Raw genomic sequence first — 16,101 nt, 5'->3', positions numbered from 1 at the left:
ATGCAAATGGGACTAGGGGAGTTCCCTTAATCCTGTCACCCTTATCAGGAGGGGTTTAGGTGTGTCTCTCACTGCATCTTTATTGCCTTTTGTAAGTCCTTCTTCTGATAAGTTCTGGTTCAGGCAAAGGTGGGGGGGTGGGGGCACAGAGAGTCCTTTGTGAGTCAGACAGGCTGGGTACTGCACCAGGGTTCCCCAGAACACAGAGCTGACAGGTAACACTGTCTAATTAGGGAGTGTAAGCTCCACCCACTCTCTTAAACTCCCTGAAGAATCTTCTGTTTCCTCTGGCCAATGGGGCCACAGGGTTTTACATATTTTGCCCAGATACAAGAACCTAGTTTTCCTTGTGCAGAGCACATGGCCAGAACAACAGGGGCCATCTTACCCACATTAAAAAAAAAATCCACAATACATAACAACCAAAAGCACACACATTTGCCATACACAACCCAAGTTTGTGTGGATGTTACAGAAATAAAGAAAGACTAAAACAGATATGTCTCATTTTGCTTTGACAAGGTGATTTTTAAGCTTCACCTGCACCCCAGAAGACTTCGAGGTTTTAAAATTAAGTAAAAGCACAATGGTGACCATAAAACAGTATGGGGAGTCTAGCTTGTACAGAAATTATTACAAAGCCCAGCCAGGGCATGTTCTCCTGAGTATCAGGGTGTATCCATGACCTATGGAGCTGGTGTGAGGGGCATATTCTACAGCCTCTTTAGGAAAGTTGTCCCACTTTTGAAAAGGGGCATGGAGATTATTAAATGACATGTAAAAAAATGTGGCTCAATACATAAGTACAGATGTATATGGCCATATCTCCCAAGCTGTTTTGGATAAGGTGGACAAGTTGGCGAAGTAGGAAGGGTCCAGCCTCATGTATATAAAGAGGGAGCCTTAAGAAAAAGGGAACTGTGTCATGCCCCTGGCATACAGGCCCACCCCATCCCCTTCAAAGAACGAGGATATGATGACCCGTCAGCCATATGCAAAAGACCAAGAAGTAGCCTGTGAGAAAGACAGGGCCCTCTCCTGGAAGAAAAGAAATAAATTTGAACCACCATGGCTTTTGTTCACTGAGGGTCTGAAGTATGTGAAAACTGCAGGTATGCTAGCCCCCACTGAAGCCAAGAAGCCTGCCATGTTTCAAGGAGATAGGTTCAGGGGTTTCTGGAAAATTGCACCTCAGGTTGCTGACAGACAAAACTCGTGACATGGATGATTGTATGACTGTGTCTGTGTTAGGGCACAGGGGGGTGAAAACTGGCCTGCTAGGCCCTGCTATGGCCATGAAGCCTGACAGCTTTCAGGGAGATAGGTGCAGGGGGTTCTGGTTTCTAAAACCCTGCACCTCGGGTAGCTGACAGGCAAAACTGATGAAATGGGTGGGTGACACTGTGTGTGTGTTAAGGTGTGCCCTGTCTGGTGCTGGGGCATCTACATGACATGATAGTGTGCCCCAATGAAGCCTCCTGCTCCCCTATATCCTCAGTTCAGTCCACCATTAAAAATAGCAACAGGTATAAAATAACTTAGTGAGCACTAGCACAGTAGGACCAGCAGCATCTCAGGCAGCCAAACTGTGACAGAGCCCTTCTTTCCTTTCCTGCAGGAGCTTCTTCTCCAGCGTGTGTTACCGTGTGCCCTCACTGTGTGACTCTGTGTGTGTGCGTTAAGGTGCTGGGGCCTTTACATGACAAAGTAGTGTGCCCCAATGAGGCTTGCTCCTCCCCTACAGCCTCATCCAGGTCCACCACTTTAAATAGCAACAGGTAAGCATTGCACTACAGTGCAGCACAGTAGCACCAGCAGCATCTCAGGCAGCCAAATTGTCACAAAACCTTTCTTTCCTTTCCCGCAGGAGCTTCTTCTCCAGCAGCTGCCAGAGAACTCTCCCTGACAGCCCCAGGCAAGAAAGCCAGTCAGTGAAAATGGAAATGGAGGCATCAGGGGGTGAGGGACAGGCTGAGCTGGTGGTGGAGAAGGGGGATGTAGCAGCGCAGGTAAAAGCGGAGAGGTACTTGGGAAGGCAGATGTCTGGCAGGTTGTAGTGTGTCAGAATTCCACTGTCTATATTGAGTTCATGAGTTTTTGTACCTAGGAGGCTGATGAAGTGAAGTTCATAGGCCTAGCTGTGAAAAGTGGTTTATAAATTGTTCCCTCTCAGGATCAGACCGAAAGACTGGAGACAGAGTGGGGTTTTTTTGTGAGAAATGTGCCCCCACAGGTAGTTGGGTATTGTTGTCTTTGATAGATTCCGGTGTGCAGTTTGTGGGGGTACTAGAGATTGTTGGAAGATTTTGTGTTTTGAGCTGCAGGAAGTTGGTTTCAGTTCTGGTGATGAGGTTAGGTGCTTGTTTGAATGTACAAACCACTTTTCAAAGCCAGGCCTATGAACTTCACTTCATCAGCCTCCTACGTAGTAGGTACAGAAACTCATGAACTCAATATAGACAGTGGAATTCTGACACACTACAACCCTATGGACATCTGACTCCCCAGGTAGCTCTGCACTTTTACCTGGGGTGGGGAGGGGAAGGGGGATGTAGCAGCGCAGGTAAAAGTGTTCAGATCCTGCCACATCTGGCTGCAGCTTGCCCAGTAGTCCAAGGGGTCATAGTCTAGCAGTTCCATGTACTCGGTGAGATAGGTAGCCACCAAAGCCTTGGCGCTACTTGCCCACAGCTGCAGTCTGGTGCATCTGGACCCCAGCATTGAAGCCATGCCCTTGGCCCACATTGGCAGTGGCTGGTGTGGAGGAGACTGGCTGGTGCTGTTGTCAGTGTTGGTGCTGGAAATGCTGGCATGGGAAAGTGGATCCCCCTCTTCCACATCCCCTCACCTCTGCCCTTGTGACTCCCTGACTCTGTTGACCAGCACCTGTGTCCAGTGATCAAGGGTTATGGTGCTGCCAGTGCACATGCTCCCCTTCACTCTTGGGTCACACATGCCCACCGGCATGTGGACCATACTGTACCACAAGGGATCCAGCTGTCTCCTGATGCCCTCCTTCAGCTGACTCATCAGTGCCTGCACATCTGGTGACAGCAGCCTGCCCCAGCTGGGAACATTGATCCCCTGGAACTTCTCCATTTGGTTCTCAAGTTCCCTCACTATGGGGACCACCTGGCTAAGGAGGGCATCACCAGCACTGAGGGTCTAGGTGGCCTTGAGGAAGGGCTTGAGGACCACCAAGATCTGGGAGATGGAATCCCACTCAGCTCTGTTAAGGAGACTGCTGATCCCAATCTCCCTGAGGAAGACCATCTCATGGATGGCCTTCTGTTGCTCCACCAGCCTTTCCATCATCAGGTATGTTGAGTTCCACTGTGTCGCCACATCCTTCATGATTTTGTCATGTGGGATGCTCAGCTCTGCCTGTTTCTCCGACATCATCTTGCCCCACTTGATGCTCTGGTGGAAGTTACCTGCCACCTTCCTGCATTTTGAAATGAGTTGGGTGGTAGTGTTGTGTCATATTGAATGTAATAGTTTGAATGCTTGTAAAAGCTGCCCATTAGCCAGTAGGTTCATCTTCTTATCTAGGTTCATTGTTTTACCTGGCCTTACAACGAACATGCTTAAAGTCTTGGCTCCTCGATCTTATCTCTAGAGGCCTTTAACAAGTTATCCTAAGGACAAGAAAAACGACCCTTAAGCAAACATTCCGAGAGATCAAAACCCTAGGAGCCTTTTGAAAGGGGGTTGTAAAGGAAAGGTCACCGCAGTGGTATGGAAAATCTCCCAAAGCAAAATTTAAGATAAACTAAATAGTCAGCAGCCAAATTCCATTGTGGAAGACAAACTGACCACCTAGCAAAACACCTGTTGAGTAAGATCGGAGCCCAAATTTGGGAGTAGTGACAGGTTTGGGTAGGAGGGGCCCAAGACAGCAACTCACCCAATAAAAACTGTAACCTACAGTCCCAATTTGGAGGTAACCTCACTTGCAGAACAACGAAGGAAGAATCGCAAGTGTAGGCTGGATCAGACTGATCACCTGAACCACCCTCTCCATGAACACGGATCTCTTAGTTCACACTGAAGCCGCAGAGCGCCCGAGTGGGACTGAAGGAAGGGGACTGACTTAGTCCTATCATGGATTGAGGCCAGCCCATTGAACCGTACTGCTGAGGCCAGCCCATTAAATTGTACTACTGAGGAATGAAACCATATTTAGGTGTTTGGCTTCTCGGAATTCTAGGATTGTAAGTATAATATAGTAATACATTTTCTGGTTCAAATTATATAGTTAGTTGCAATTGTAATTGTTTTAAAGAAGTGCATTTAGAGTATTGCTCCTTATACATATATAGTTATCATGTTTTTGATGTTTATGGTATTTCTTAAAATAAAATTGTGTTGTATAAATTGTGAAATAATTGTGAAATCGTGCAATTATCTGAAAATTTCCCCAGCCAGTGCATCAAACGAATCAGTAAGTTGTGTGGGATCTTCTCTATTCCATAACCCACTGGAGACATGATGGTCCTATCGCCGGCAGCCCTCTCTCTCTCCAAGGCATCCCTGACTATGAGGTGCAGCCTGTGTGCCACACAGTGAATGCCAAGAAAGTTGGCATCATGGATGGCCTTCAGCATATTGGCCCCATTGTCGGTGACCATGAACCCACGGGTGAGCTCACTCTGCCCAACGAGCCACCCCTGTACCATGCGGTTCATGGCCACCATGATCTCCCTTGCCATGTGGGACTCATCCAGCACCTCGGCTTGAAGGAGAGCCCACCTATGGCCTGACTGGTCACACCTGCGCCATGGGAGGGAGAGGTAGGCATGATCCCCACCCTGGCTGCTCCAGATGTCGGAAGTGAAGTGAAAGGCTACCTGTGGCCCTGCCTTGCGCAACTTCTCCCTCAAGTCCTCCCTGCATGCCTCATACAGGGAGGGCACCACCGTCCAGCTAAAGGTGGTGCGTGAGGGCACTTGGTAAGATGGGGCCATGAATGCCATGAGCTGCCTGAACCCTGGCTGCTCAACTAAGGATAAAGGCTGGCTATCCAGAGCAAGTATCTCCCCAGTGCTCTGCGTGTTCTCACTCACCCTTGCAATGAACCCCTCTCTGCAGCTTTCCCCCACTGCTCCAGGGTGGCCTTCCTCTGCTTTCAGGGGACAAGGGCTTTGGATTGATTGGAGGACTTCCTTTTGGGCATGCTTGCACTGGTGCCAGGCTGAGGAGGAAGAAGGACAAGAGAGTGCTGCCTCCTGAGATGCGGCAGCATCTCTGTGGTGGTGGTGAAGTGTTTCACCTCCTTGCCCTGGCTGATCTGCCTTTGGCAGTGCTGGCAGATAGCAAGCCTGGGATCATCTGCCACCTCAAAATGATCCCACACTACACTACTCCCCCACTTCTGGGTTGAGGGTGGAGCTCTTCCCTTATCCCCCTCCTCAACAGGCTGAGGCACAACAGCAAGAGGAGCTGACTCAGCTTAGCCACATGCCTGAGCCTCCACACCCTCAACCTCCTCTGAGGTGCTTTCTGAAGAAGGAGACCTGGGTCTAAGGGAACTTTGAGGGGTGTGGAGCACAAAGTCAGATTCCCCCTTTATCCCCAGAATTTCTTTTGCTAGGGTGCTCAGGTCCCCTGGTTCCAGATCCAGCTCCTCTGGCAGTGGGAGGATCATGCTGGGAGATGAAAATGGGGTGGAGGAGACAGTTACTCTGCTGTTGGTGTCTATTTCTGGAGTTGGGGGAGGTGGTGCAGGGACACATACTGCTCCCACCTCCTAGCTTCCCCTGGCAGCAGAAGCCTCATGACTGCCAGGAAAGAGAATCTGTCTATGTTCGGGGGGGCAGGGGACTTGTAGCTCTAGCTCTCCCCTTCCCCCTCTATACCCTCTCCCTCCCCTGCTGGAAGACTTGGCACATGTCTTTCTAGCATGCTTCATATTAATCTTTTCTGTGCTGGAAATGTGTCTCTGTGTGTAACTACCTAATAATATAATATATGTCTTCTCCTCTAATGTCTTGTGTGTGAGTTCTTCTTCTGTGTTGTGTTTGTTTACCGTCTTGTGTTGTGTACCTAAAATAATACATCTTCCTCTTCTTCTAGGATTTTCACTTCTGTGTTGTGTGTTAATCTCAGTCTGAATCTCTATCTGATTTCTGTGTAGTCTGATTATATATATTAATTATTAATTACAGTTAGAATCTAATCTGATCTCTTCTTCTTCTATGACTCTTACGTCTGTGTTACAGTAATCTGAATATCTGCCTTATTCTTCTGTGTTGTGTTTACTATTCTGTGTTGTGTACCTAAAATAATATATTTTCTTCTTCTATGACTGACTTCTGTGTTGTGTGTGTTAATCTCAATCTGAATCTCTGACTTCTTCTAGGTTGCCTTTAGTCTGTATGTAACTAACTATAACTAATAATATTAATAATTAATAACGATATATAATCTCTTCTTCTTCTATGAATGTCTGACTTTTTGTTCTGCTATAATGTATGTGTGTGCTTGTGTGTAATGTGTGCTTCCCTGCACAGTAGTGGATCACACTGCCAAGGAAAACACAGATTTATTTTTTTTTTAATTTTGGAAAAAACCTCCAAGAACAAATATAAATTGAAATAAATGGATTGGATAGGCATAAGTAAAGTAAAGGGATTCTAGATAGTAAACAAAGCTAAGCTGTATCCTATCCAATCCTTTCTAAGAACAAAAAAGTAGCAAGTGGGCAACTGACTAGGAAGCCAAGCCAGGCTAGTACCTTTCAGACATTGTTGTTCACTCAGGCAGAAACAGCTTAAAAATGCACAAAAAGCCTGCAGACAGAAGCTTATATGCTGTTTCTATGTCCCTCCCCCAGACACTGAGATTGGAAGGGGACTCAGGGAGAGATCACACTCACTGGCTAGAGATGTCAGTCCTTCCCCCCCTGTTCCCTGTCCCTCTTCTCAGTTTCTGTTTCCCTGAAAGAATACCTCTGAATCTCCAAAACTTTTCTGAATCTTTTCCAAATTGATTTGGAGGCTCTGAAGCAATTCAGAAAGTTTTAAGCTTCTCCCGATTTGATTCCGATTCGGAGATTCAGCCTCCAAATTGGGACAAATCTTCTCCAAATCGAACCACAAACTGAAGCTTCACACAGCTATACTATTAACACTACTCCATTAGAAATTTTTTGCCATCCTTTCCAAAAATGGATTCTGACCCAAACTAGTTCTATTGTATGTATCACTTCATCTTTTTTTTCCTTTCAAGCCTATTTCATAGTTATTGTACTATATTACTCCAACACATCCAATTAATTTCTATCATTCAATGTAGTCTTCAATATCCATATTCCAATAATGACTGTTTGTGTGCCATGTTTTTGTTAGTCACATAATACCCAGGATTACCACCTGGAAAAGGGAATAGACTTTGCGTGTCTCCTCATCAGCCCCTAGCCCTTTGTTCTTTCTCTTGTTCTGTGTGTGGGACAGTGATAACTCTATATTTTATATAAATCAGTACAAGTTCACTAAAGGAGAATGAGAAAGTCCTCATAGCACTATAACTTCTAGCTGAGCAGCTAGGCTATTCTGTAATGGAATAGAGTATATAAGTACAATCTCCACAGGCTAAGGACAGACTTGAAATTGGGTATCCCATAGCCTGTGTGAAGATTCTAACTTCTTAGTAATAGGTGAAAAAAGGAGGGAAACCCATCTTGTTTCCCTCCTCCTGCAAAACTTCTAAACTAAATTATTTGGTAAAAGTTGTTCCTAAGTTTTAGATAATTTTCACTGAATTTGAACCATATTTTTTGGCAACTACTTTATAGGCTAGAAAAAAAGTTCATAGGCCCCATGATTAACCCGTCAATGTTTAACAAGTAAACCGTGACAAATTCCATTTGGAGTCTAAGTGAATATACCCTTTGTTTATTGGAGAAAGTTAGCTAGAATTGATCCATCCAATCAATAATGGGACTTCAGAAGATGAAGGCTGTATAAGTCACTGAAAATTTAGGGATAAGCATTAAAAAGGTTCAGTGTATGTCTGATTCAGCTATTCTATATTATAAGTACCCATAAGACTGCATAGCTAATAAAAATCTCAAAAAGCCAGTGCTCATACTTAGTATGCAAAGGTCTCTACATCCTTTATTTTCTGGACACTGAGGACAGAACAAGCAATAATTACACAAAGAAGTGACAGAGAGTTTCACATTTTGTGCATCTCTTCAGTCACTTTGCAGCTGTGCTGCATCCTTACTCCTCCCCTTCAATCTTCTTATGAACCTCCCGGGTCTTCACCCGAAGTTTGTTGACCTGGGACTCTGCAATGTCAGCCCGTTCCTCAGCCTCTTCCAGCTCATGCTGGATCTTGCGGAACTTGGAGAGGTTGACATTGGATAGCTCCTCCTGTAGTTGGACAGAGAGAGTTGTGAAAACCAAAGTTGTAGCAGGGCCAACTTAGACTTGTGGGGCTGTGACTGCTGAGGGGAAAGGGAAAGTCCTGACTGTCTGACTCCCGAGTATCATTTGTTACGTGAATGCTAAACACAGAGCTTCTTGCTCTCACCAGTTTCTAATCTGGAAAGTTAATTTAAAGGTAACAGAAAACAGCTGTACACATTTAGGGTTCCCTTTGCTTCAGCTGGGAAGTGTGCTGTTAACCTCGTGAGACAAGGATCTTTGTGGGTGACATCTGGTATTGGACTAACTGTATGGCTAGGAGAGATTCAGACAAGGTTGAAGGTGCAAAAAACCCTTCTTCAGAACTTCTGCTCCAGCAGAAGGTGAGTTTGTCCAAATACGAAGTGACACTTACAGCCTCCTCAGATTGTCTCTTGTAAGACTTCACTTTCATCTGAAGTTTGTCAACTAGATCCTGGAGCCTGAGCACATTCTTCCGGTCCTCCTCAGACTAGAAAGAATATGTTTTGGGACAGAGTTAGTTCATTTGTCCATTACCTGCCTGCTTCTTTCCCAATGAACAGTGAAAGGAACATCCATAATAAAATATAAGCATAAAACCTGGATGTAATCAACTCAACATTTCTAACATTGTCTTTCAAACACCTTTCTGGTACACTCTTGTTTTCCCATGGACTTACTGCTGATTGCTTTACTGTCTGAGAATGACAATAAAATCCCACTATTGCAGGTCCACTTGCAAACAGTCTGATCTGATGGGAGAAAAATATGTTAGCAAAGACTCCTTCCTTACCTGGTAGGTCAGTTCCTTTACTCTCCTCTCATATTTGCGTACACCCTTAATAGCGTCAGCACCACGTTTCTGTTCATTCTCAACCTCTGCTTCCAGCTCACGTACCTGCAATGAGAAAATGCCTCATTAGCACTTCACCTATGACCAAACACTGGAAATGCTTACATATGCACAACATTTCGGAGTACATACTCTGGCCTCCAGTTTCTGGAGTTGCTTCTTGCCACCCTTCAGAGCCAGCTGCTCAGCCTCATCCAGACGGTGCTGCAGGTCCTTCACTGTCTGCTCAAGGTTCTTCTTCATCCTTTCCAGGTGGGCACTTGTGTCCTGCTCCTTCTTCAACTCCTCAGCCATCATGGCTGCCTAGTGAGCAAGGAAACAAAACCAATCCAGAGAATCATGCATTACAGGTGGAAGCACAGTCATGATCTTCAAGGACAGATGTCTCCAACTCACATCGGTGATTGCTTTCTTGGCCTTCTCTTCTGCATTGCGTGCTTCCTGGATTGTCTCTTCCACTTCACTCTGTATTTGTGAAATGTCTGTTTCCAGCTTCTTCTTGGTGTTGATCAGGCTGGTGTTCTGTTTAACACAATAAAATGATGTCTTATTGTCAAACCAAGTGTATCAAATCTAGAGGAATAAGTGAATATTAGTCTTTAATTTAGAGATTTCCAATAAGATTTTAGAATGCAGCATTCTCCTCTAAATGAATTGTCACTGTGGGACACTGAAACCTAGTCAGTCATTTGCTGTAAATACTCTGAGCATTAATTTCTAGAAACATTTTCCCAGAGTCTCTGACAAATCCCACACACCTTTGTTGTAGTCAGGTCTCCACCAAAGCTTCTTGGTTGAACTATGGTTATTTACATTACCATTCACATTGGAAAATACAACACAAACTTTAAGGTTCCTAGACACATGCTTGGGGTGAGAGGGAGCATCTTAATTAGAGTGCTTCTTGGAGAGCCACTCTAATTAAAACACAGTAGCATCATGCATATTAATTCCCTGTGCCATTAAAAATAGCCACAGGATGGTTAAACTACAGCTCATTTGATAAGCTTTAGCTAAAGCACCCCAGTGGCCATTTTTAAAACTGCAGGGGCTTATACATGTGACACTGCAGTGATGCTAGAGCATGATAATTATACATGTGCTTCAACACATTCTAAGCACCTTTAGTTACCTTATTTACTCTTCTTGCAGAAAAAGCAGCATACGGTAGTTTTGTATAGTTAGGCAAACAATGTGTGGGGTTTTCATCTTTTCAAAGAGGGACTTCACTGACAAAAAACAGACTTTAATGATACAGTTGTTACTAAGTGCTCCCTTCCTTAATGGGATATAACATATTTGTATCATTGGAAAAGGAGGAAGGTTGAGGCAATTTTTTTTTTGTCCCTAGAGCAGGATATAGGAGAGCTGGATCTAATTTCTTGCTCTGTAGGACACTTTTTTTGGAACCTTGAAAAATTCATCTAGTCTTGTGGCTCTGTTGTCTTCTTGCGCTGCCTTAAATTCTCTGGACAGCACCTTGGAGAATGAGATCCCGACTTACTTTGTGGCTTCTAGATGTAAATATAGAATAACGTAAACTGACCTGGGTGTGCAGGAGCTGCACACGTTCACTTGCATCCAGAAGTTCTTGTTCAGCAACTTTCCTGGACCTCTCTGTCTGTTCCAGAGCTGACCGCAGCTCTTCAATTTCAGCCTGCATCAAGTTAGATCTGCGTTCAACCATTGCCACCTGCTCTTTCAGGTCTTCTTGGCTTCTAAGAGCATCGTCCAAGTGTATCTGGGTATCCTGTAGGAAGTGAAAAGTAACTTACAGCTGCAGAGCTATTGATACACACACACAAAAAAGAAGAAAGGAAAGCTGAGGCATTTCAAACTGTATGTATTTCTTCTAATATACCTTGAGTACTGATTGTGTGTTTCTTAAATTCTTTTGCGCCTCTGCAGCCTGGCGACTGGCATGGCTCAGCTGGATCTCCATTTCATTCAGATCCCCCTCCATCTTCTTCTTTAGCCTTAGAGCTTCATTTCTGCTCCGAATCTCAGCATCCAGGGTGCTCTGCATGGACTCCACGATTCTCAGGTGGTTTCTCTTGAGCTGGTCAATTTCCTCGTCTTTTTCAGCAATCCTCCGGTCAATATCAGACTTCACCTGGTTTAGCTCAAGTTGGATGCGGAGGATTTTGCCCTCTTCGTGCTCTAATGAAGCCTTAAGAAGAACAAGTGAACTGTTAAAAATCATAGAATCATAAAGATAATAAGACAGAGACTTGTGTAAGTCATCTATTCTGCTCTGTGATCAATAGAGGTTGATTTTTTTCTAAGCCAGCCAAGATAAAGGTATGCACAACCTCCTTTATACATTTTGACATGGAAAACAATTACATCTCACACAATTTGTAATAAGTCTTTTGGTATGTAAGGACTGACATCAAATCCAGGCCCTTTTCTTTAAATTAGATCAACACAAGTATTCTAATATTTACTCACATGTCAGGTTATATACACCCCTAATCAACTGAAGTTCATTAATAAAAGAATATAAAGATTATTTGTCTGTCAAATGCTGTTAAAAACTAAAGCATAAATATTTTGCTCGTTATTGCATGGAGACAAACTCTGTAGCCCCCAGAACACAAAAGACAAACAAGTGCTGCATCACAGATTTCCTCTGTTCACTGTGAGAGAAAAAGGTCTTCCCCTATCCTTTTGAATTATTCCCACCAGGCTTTGTAAGAGGATACAGCTCCAAAGATTCTGGATGCTTTCTAAGGCAGTGAAATATGCTGCATACCTCTGCTTCCTCCAGAGCAGCCTGGATTTCAGATTTCTCTTGCTCAATCTGCTTCTTCACTTTCTCCAGCTCATGGATGGCCTTCCCTCCCTCTGCAATTTGCTCCGTCAGGTCAGAAATCTCCTCTGTTGGGTTATAGACAAAGTACTCAGTCAGACAAAGGACAAGTGGAGGAAGGCACTTTCCAAGGGAATTGGCGGTTAGCAGTATTACAGACACAGATAGACTGGACCTAGTGGGTACACGAGCTTCCCATAAGGCCCTTGTTAAATGAAGAGATGAGAGCACTCACGTTGCAAGTTCTTGTTTTCACGCTTCAGGGTTTCAAGATGGTCCAAAGACTCCTCATAAGCATTCTTCATCTTAAAAAGCTCGGTGCTGAGAGAGCGAGACTCCTTCAAAGAGGCTTCCAGTTCAGCCTGAGTTTCCTCATATTTCTGCTTCCATTCTGCCAGAATCTGAGAACAAGAAGACCCTGTTCAGTAAAAGTGGAGCTCTCTAGAGGATGTGACATTCATCACCCAGAGACTGGAGCCTGAAGTACCTTATCAAAATTCTTTTGTTTCTTATCTAGTGCTGCACAGGCAGCATTTGATCTTTCCACATCAATCATGAGGTCCTCCACTTCATTCTGGAGCCTCTGCTTTGTCTTTTCAAGGGAAGCACATTTGGAGTTCACAGCTTCTACATGCTCCTCAGCATCCTGCAGACGCTGAGCAAGCTTCTTCCTGGAAGACCGTAAACGCAGCTGTGTTAGGGAACCCACATGGGAAGTGAATTGTGTAAAGCTGCTCTGGGATTCACCAGAGCAAACTCCAGTGACTTGGGGTCTGAGACCCTAGGACAAATACACCATGGGGTCTCCCCAATCATTGTTCCCAAATCATATACAATCCACGGACTCTAGGAATCCATTTGCCCCCAATGTGTCTGCAGGACATGGCCTGCTCCACTTTTTGAACCTTAAGGTACATGTTTGCCATTTTCTAACCATGTCACCAAAAGGATAGTCTTTGTCCGTTTCAGGGCCCCTCCCAAAATGCATCCTGAACCCCATACTTGGCCTCTTCCAGCTCCTCTGTCCGCTGAATAGCATCGGTTTCATATTTGGTTCTCCACTGGGCAACTTCACTGTTGGCTTTGGACAAGGAACGTTGCAATTCACCCTTGGCTTCCTGCTCCTCTTCATATTGTTCCCGCAGCAAGTCACAGTCATGGCGAGCAGACTGCAAGCCATGTGCCAGCGCATTCTTGGCCTGGAGAAATGACATAGTCCTAAATATCATGGGGAACATCCTCAAAGGGAGATCTGCCAGGCTGTGGAACGCTACCCCAGAAGAAAGGCATCAAACTCACTGGATGACAGACTTAACGCTGCAAGTAAGTAAAGCATTTAGCATTATACTGCAGAGAGGGGTATTCTGTTGGCAGGTCCAAGTTATTTCCCAAACAGGTTGTTTCCTTCGCTAGTCAATATAGTGCTATGATTTTATAGGAGATTATCTGTTCTTCCCTACTGCCAGAGACTGGCACCAAAGCCAAGGGCTGTCAGGAAAATCCTCACCTTTATCTCTTCCTCTAGTTGCCTCTTCAATTCCTCAATCTGTTGGGTAAATGCTTGCTTGCCCCTTGACAACTAAGCTCGGTGCTGAGAGAGCGAGACTCCTTCAAAGAGGCTTCCAGTTCAGCCTGAGTTTCCTCATATTTCTGCTTCCATTCTGCCAGAATCTGAGAACAAGAAGACCCTGTTCAGTAAAAGTGGAGCTCTCTAGAGGATGTGACATTCATCACCCAGAGACTGGAGCCTGAAGTACCTTATCAAAATTCTTTTGTTTCTTATCTAGTGCTGCACAGGCAGCATTTGATCTTTCCACATCAATCATGAGGTCCTCCACTTCATTCTGGAGCCTCTGCTTTGTCTTTTCAAGGGAAGCACATTTGGAGTTCACAGCTTCTACATGCTCCTCAGCATCCTGCAGACGCTGAGCAAGCTTCTTCCTGGAAGACCGTAAACGCAGCTGTGTTAGGGAACCCACATGGGAAGTGAATTGTGTAAAGCTGCTCTGGGATTCACCAAAGCAAACTCCAGTGACTTGGGGTCTGAGACCCTAGGACAAATACACCATGGGGTCTCCCCAATCATTGTTCCCAAATCATATACAATCCACGGACTCTAGGAATCCATTTGCCCCCAATGTGTCTGCAGGACATGGCCTGCTCCACTTTTTGAACCTTAAGGTACATGTTTGCCATTTTCTAACCATGTCACCAAAAGGATAGTCTTTGTCCATTTCAGGGCCCCTCCCAAAATGCATCCTGAACCCCGTACTTGGCATCTTCCAGCTCCTCTGTCCGCTGAATAGCATCAGTTTCATATTTGGTTCTCCACTGGGCGACTTCACTGTTGGCTTTGGACAAGGAACGTTGCAATTCACCCTTGGCTTCCTGCTCCTCTTCATATTGTTCCCGCAGCAAGTCACAGTCATGGCGAGCAGACTGCAAGCCCTGTGCCAGCGCATTCTTGGCCTGGAGAAATGACATAGTCCTAAATATCATGGGGAACATCCTCAAAGGGAGATCTGCCAGGCTGTGGAACGCTACCCCAGAAGAAGGAGCATCAAAATCACTGGATGACAGACTTAACGCTGCAAGTAAGTAAAGCATTTAGCATTATACTGCAGAGAGGGGTATTCTGTTGGCAGGTCCAAGTTATTTCCCAAACAGGTTGTTTCCTTCGCTAGTCAATATAGTGCTATGATTTTATAGGAGATTATCTGTTCTTCCCTACTGCCAGAGACTGGCACCAAAGCCAAGGGCTGTCAGGAAAATCCTCACCTTTATCTCTTCCTCTAGTTGCCTCTTCAATTCCTCAATCTGTTGGGTAAATGCTTGCTCGCCCCTTGACAACTGTGAAATCAAAGCATCTTTTTCCTCCACCTGGCGAGAAAATTCACCTGGAAACATTTGCAGATAGAATAAACTTAATAAAAATGAACTGAACATGGAAGATCTGTTTATTACCAGGGATCCTGGTTTTCACTGTTTAAAAATCCAATTCTCTGATAAAAATCACAAATTCTCTTACTAAAAAGCTCCAAACCCTGGTTTTCAATTATTAGAATGATACACCACTCTCTCTGTTTATGCACACAAAAATGCATGCACGTGCACACACACACACAGGTTTCAGATGAGCACAATGTTTTATTGATATATTTACAAATTTAAAGCAGTTTGGAAGCCTAACAGTTCCTCAATCATAACAAAATAAATATATATGTCTAAATATGTGTGTGTGTGTGTGTGTGTGTGTGTGTGTGTGTGTGTGTGTGTGTGTGTGTGTGTTTATATTTTGGCATTTGATTTTCTGGGTTTTTTTATCATGCAAAATCAGATTGTCTCTTGCTCCCTTCCCTCACCAGGATGTGAGTCCAACTATTGCTGTCCCCCTCACTGCTTTGTGGCACTGAGCAGCCCTCATGTCAGTGCCCTGACTCTGCCCATGCTGTTGCCCCACACTCCAAACCTATAGCCCCCCTGCAGCGAACCTCAAGTGGAGGCACAAGAAGTCGCTGGGGCACAATATTCTGCCCCACACCACCAGCTGGGGCTGGGACTGCATTGAAGGAGAAAGGACCAGGGGCATGCTTCACAGCAGCAACATAAAGCAGAGCACAGGGGCTGTGTCTCTGGTGGCTCTGGTTCACGCAGGTGGCAGCAGAGTGAGTCCGGCCCCAGGATGGCCTGGAGGGAGGAGAAAGGGATGCCTGTGGCACCCTCTGACCTGTGCAGGGGCTCCTGCCTTGCATCAGGTGACCATGCCATGGCAGTCCCTACTCCCCACCAGCAATGTCTCCTGACCACCCTGCCCCTGTGAGCACAGGCACCAGCCATGGTGCCTCTGGCGAAGCCACATAGCTCCCCACCCCCCTGAAAGGACCTCCCCATCTCCTTGCCCTGCTGGAGGGGCAAGTGCCTCTGGGAGGGCCCTGCTGGCAACAGTACAGAGCTGGGCTCACTGGCAGCACTGAATGCAGCCTCAGACAGGGGCACCTCAGCCCTGGCACCCACACACTTTCCCCCACCACTAGGAGGGACCC

General features: G+C 45.4%; 1 pseudogene; it reads right to left on the bottom strand.

Moving 5' to 3' along the window:
- Positions 1–8,085: 8,085 nt before the first annotated feature.
- The window catches only part of LOC102373446, a 32,415-nt pseudogene continuing 24,399 nt past the window's right edge, over positions 8,086–16,101 (bottom strand).

This window comes from Alligator sinensis, unplaced genomic scaffold (genome assembly GCF_000455745.1).
Source record: "Alligator sinensis unplaced genomic scaffold, ASM45574v1 scaffold942_1, whole genome shotgun sequence".
NCBI lineage: Eukaryota > Metazoa > Chordata > Crocodylia > Alligatoridae > Alligator > Alligator sinensis.
The sequence above is the reverse complement of the archived record's forward strand: the minus strand, read 5'-3'. Positions and strand labels throughout refer to the sequence as shown.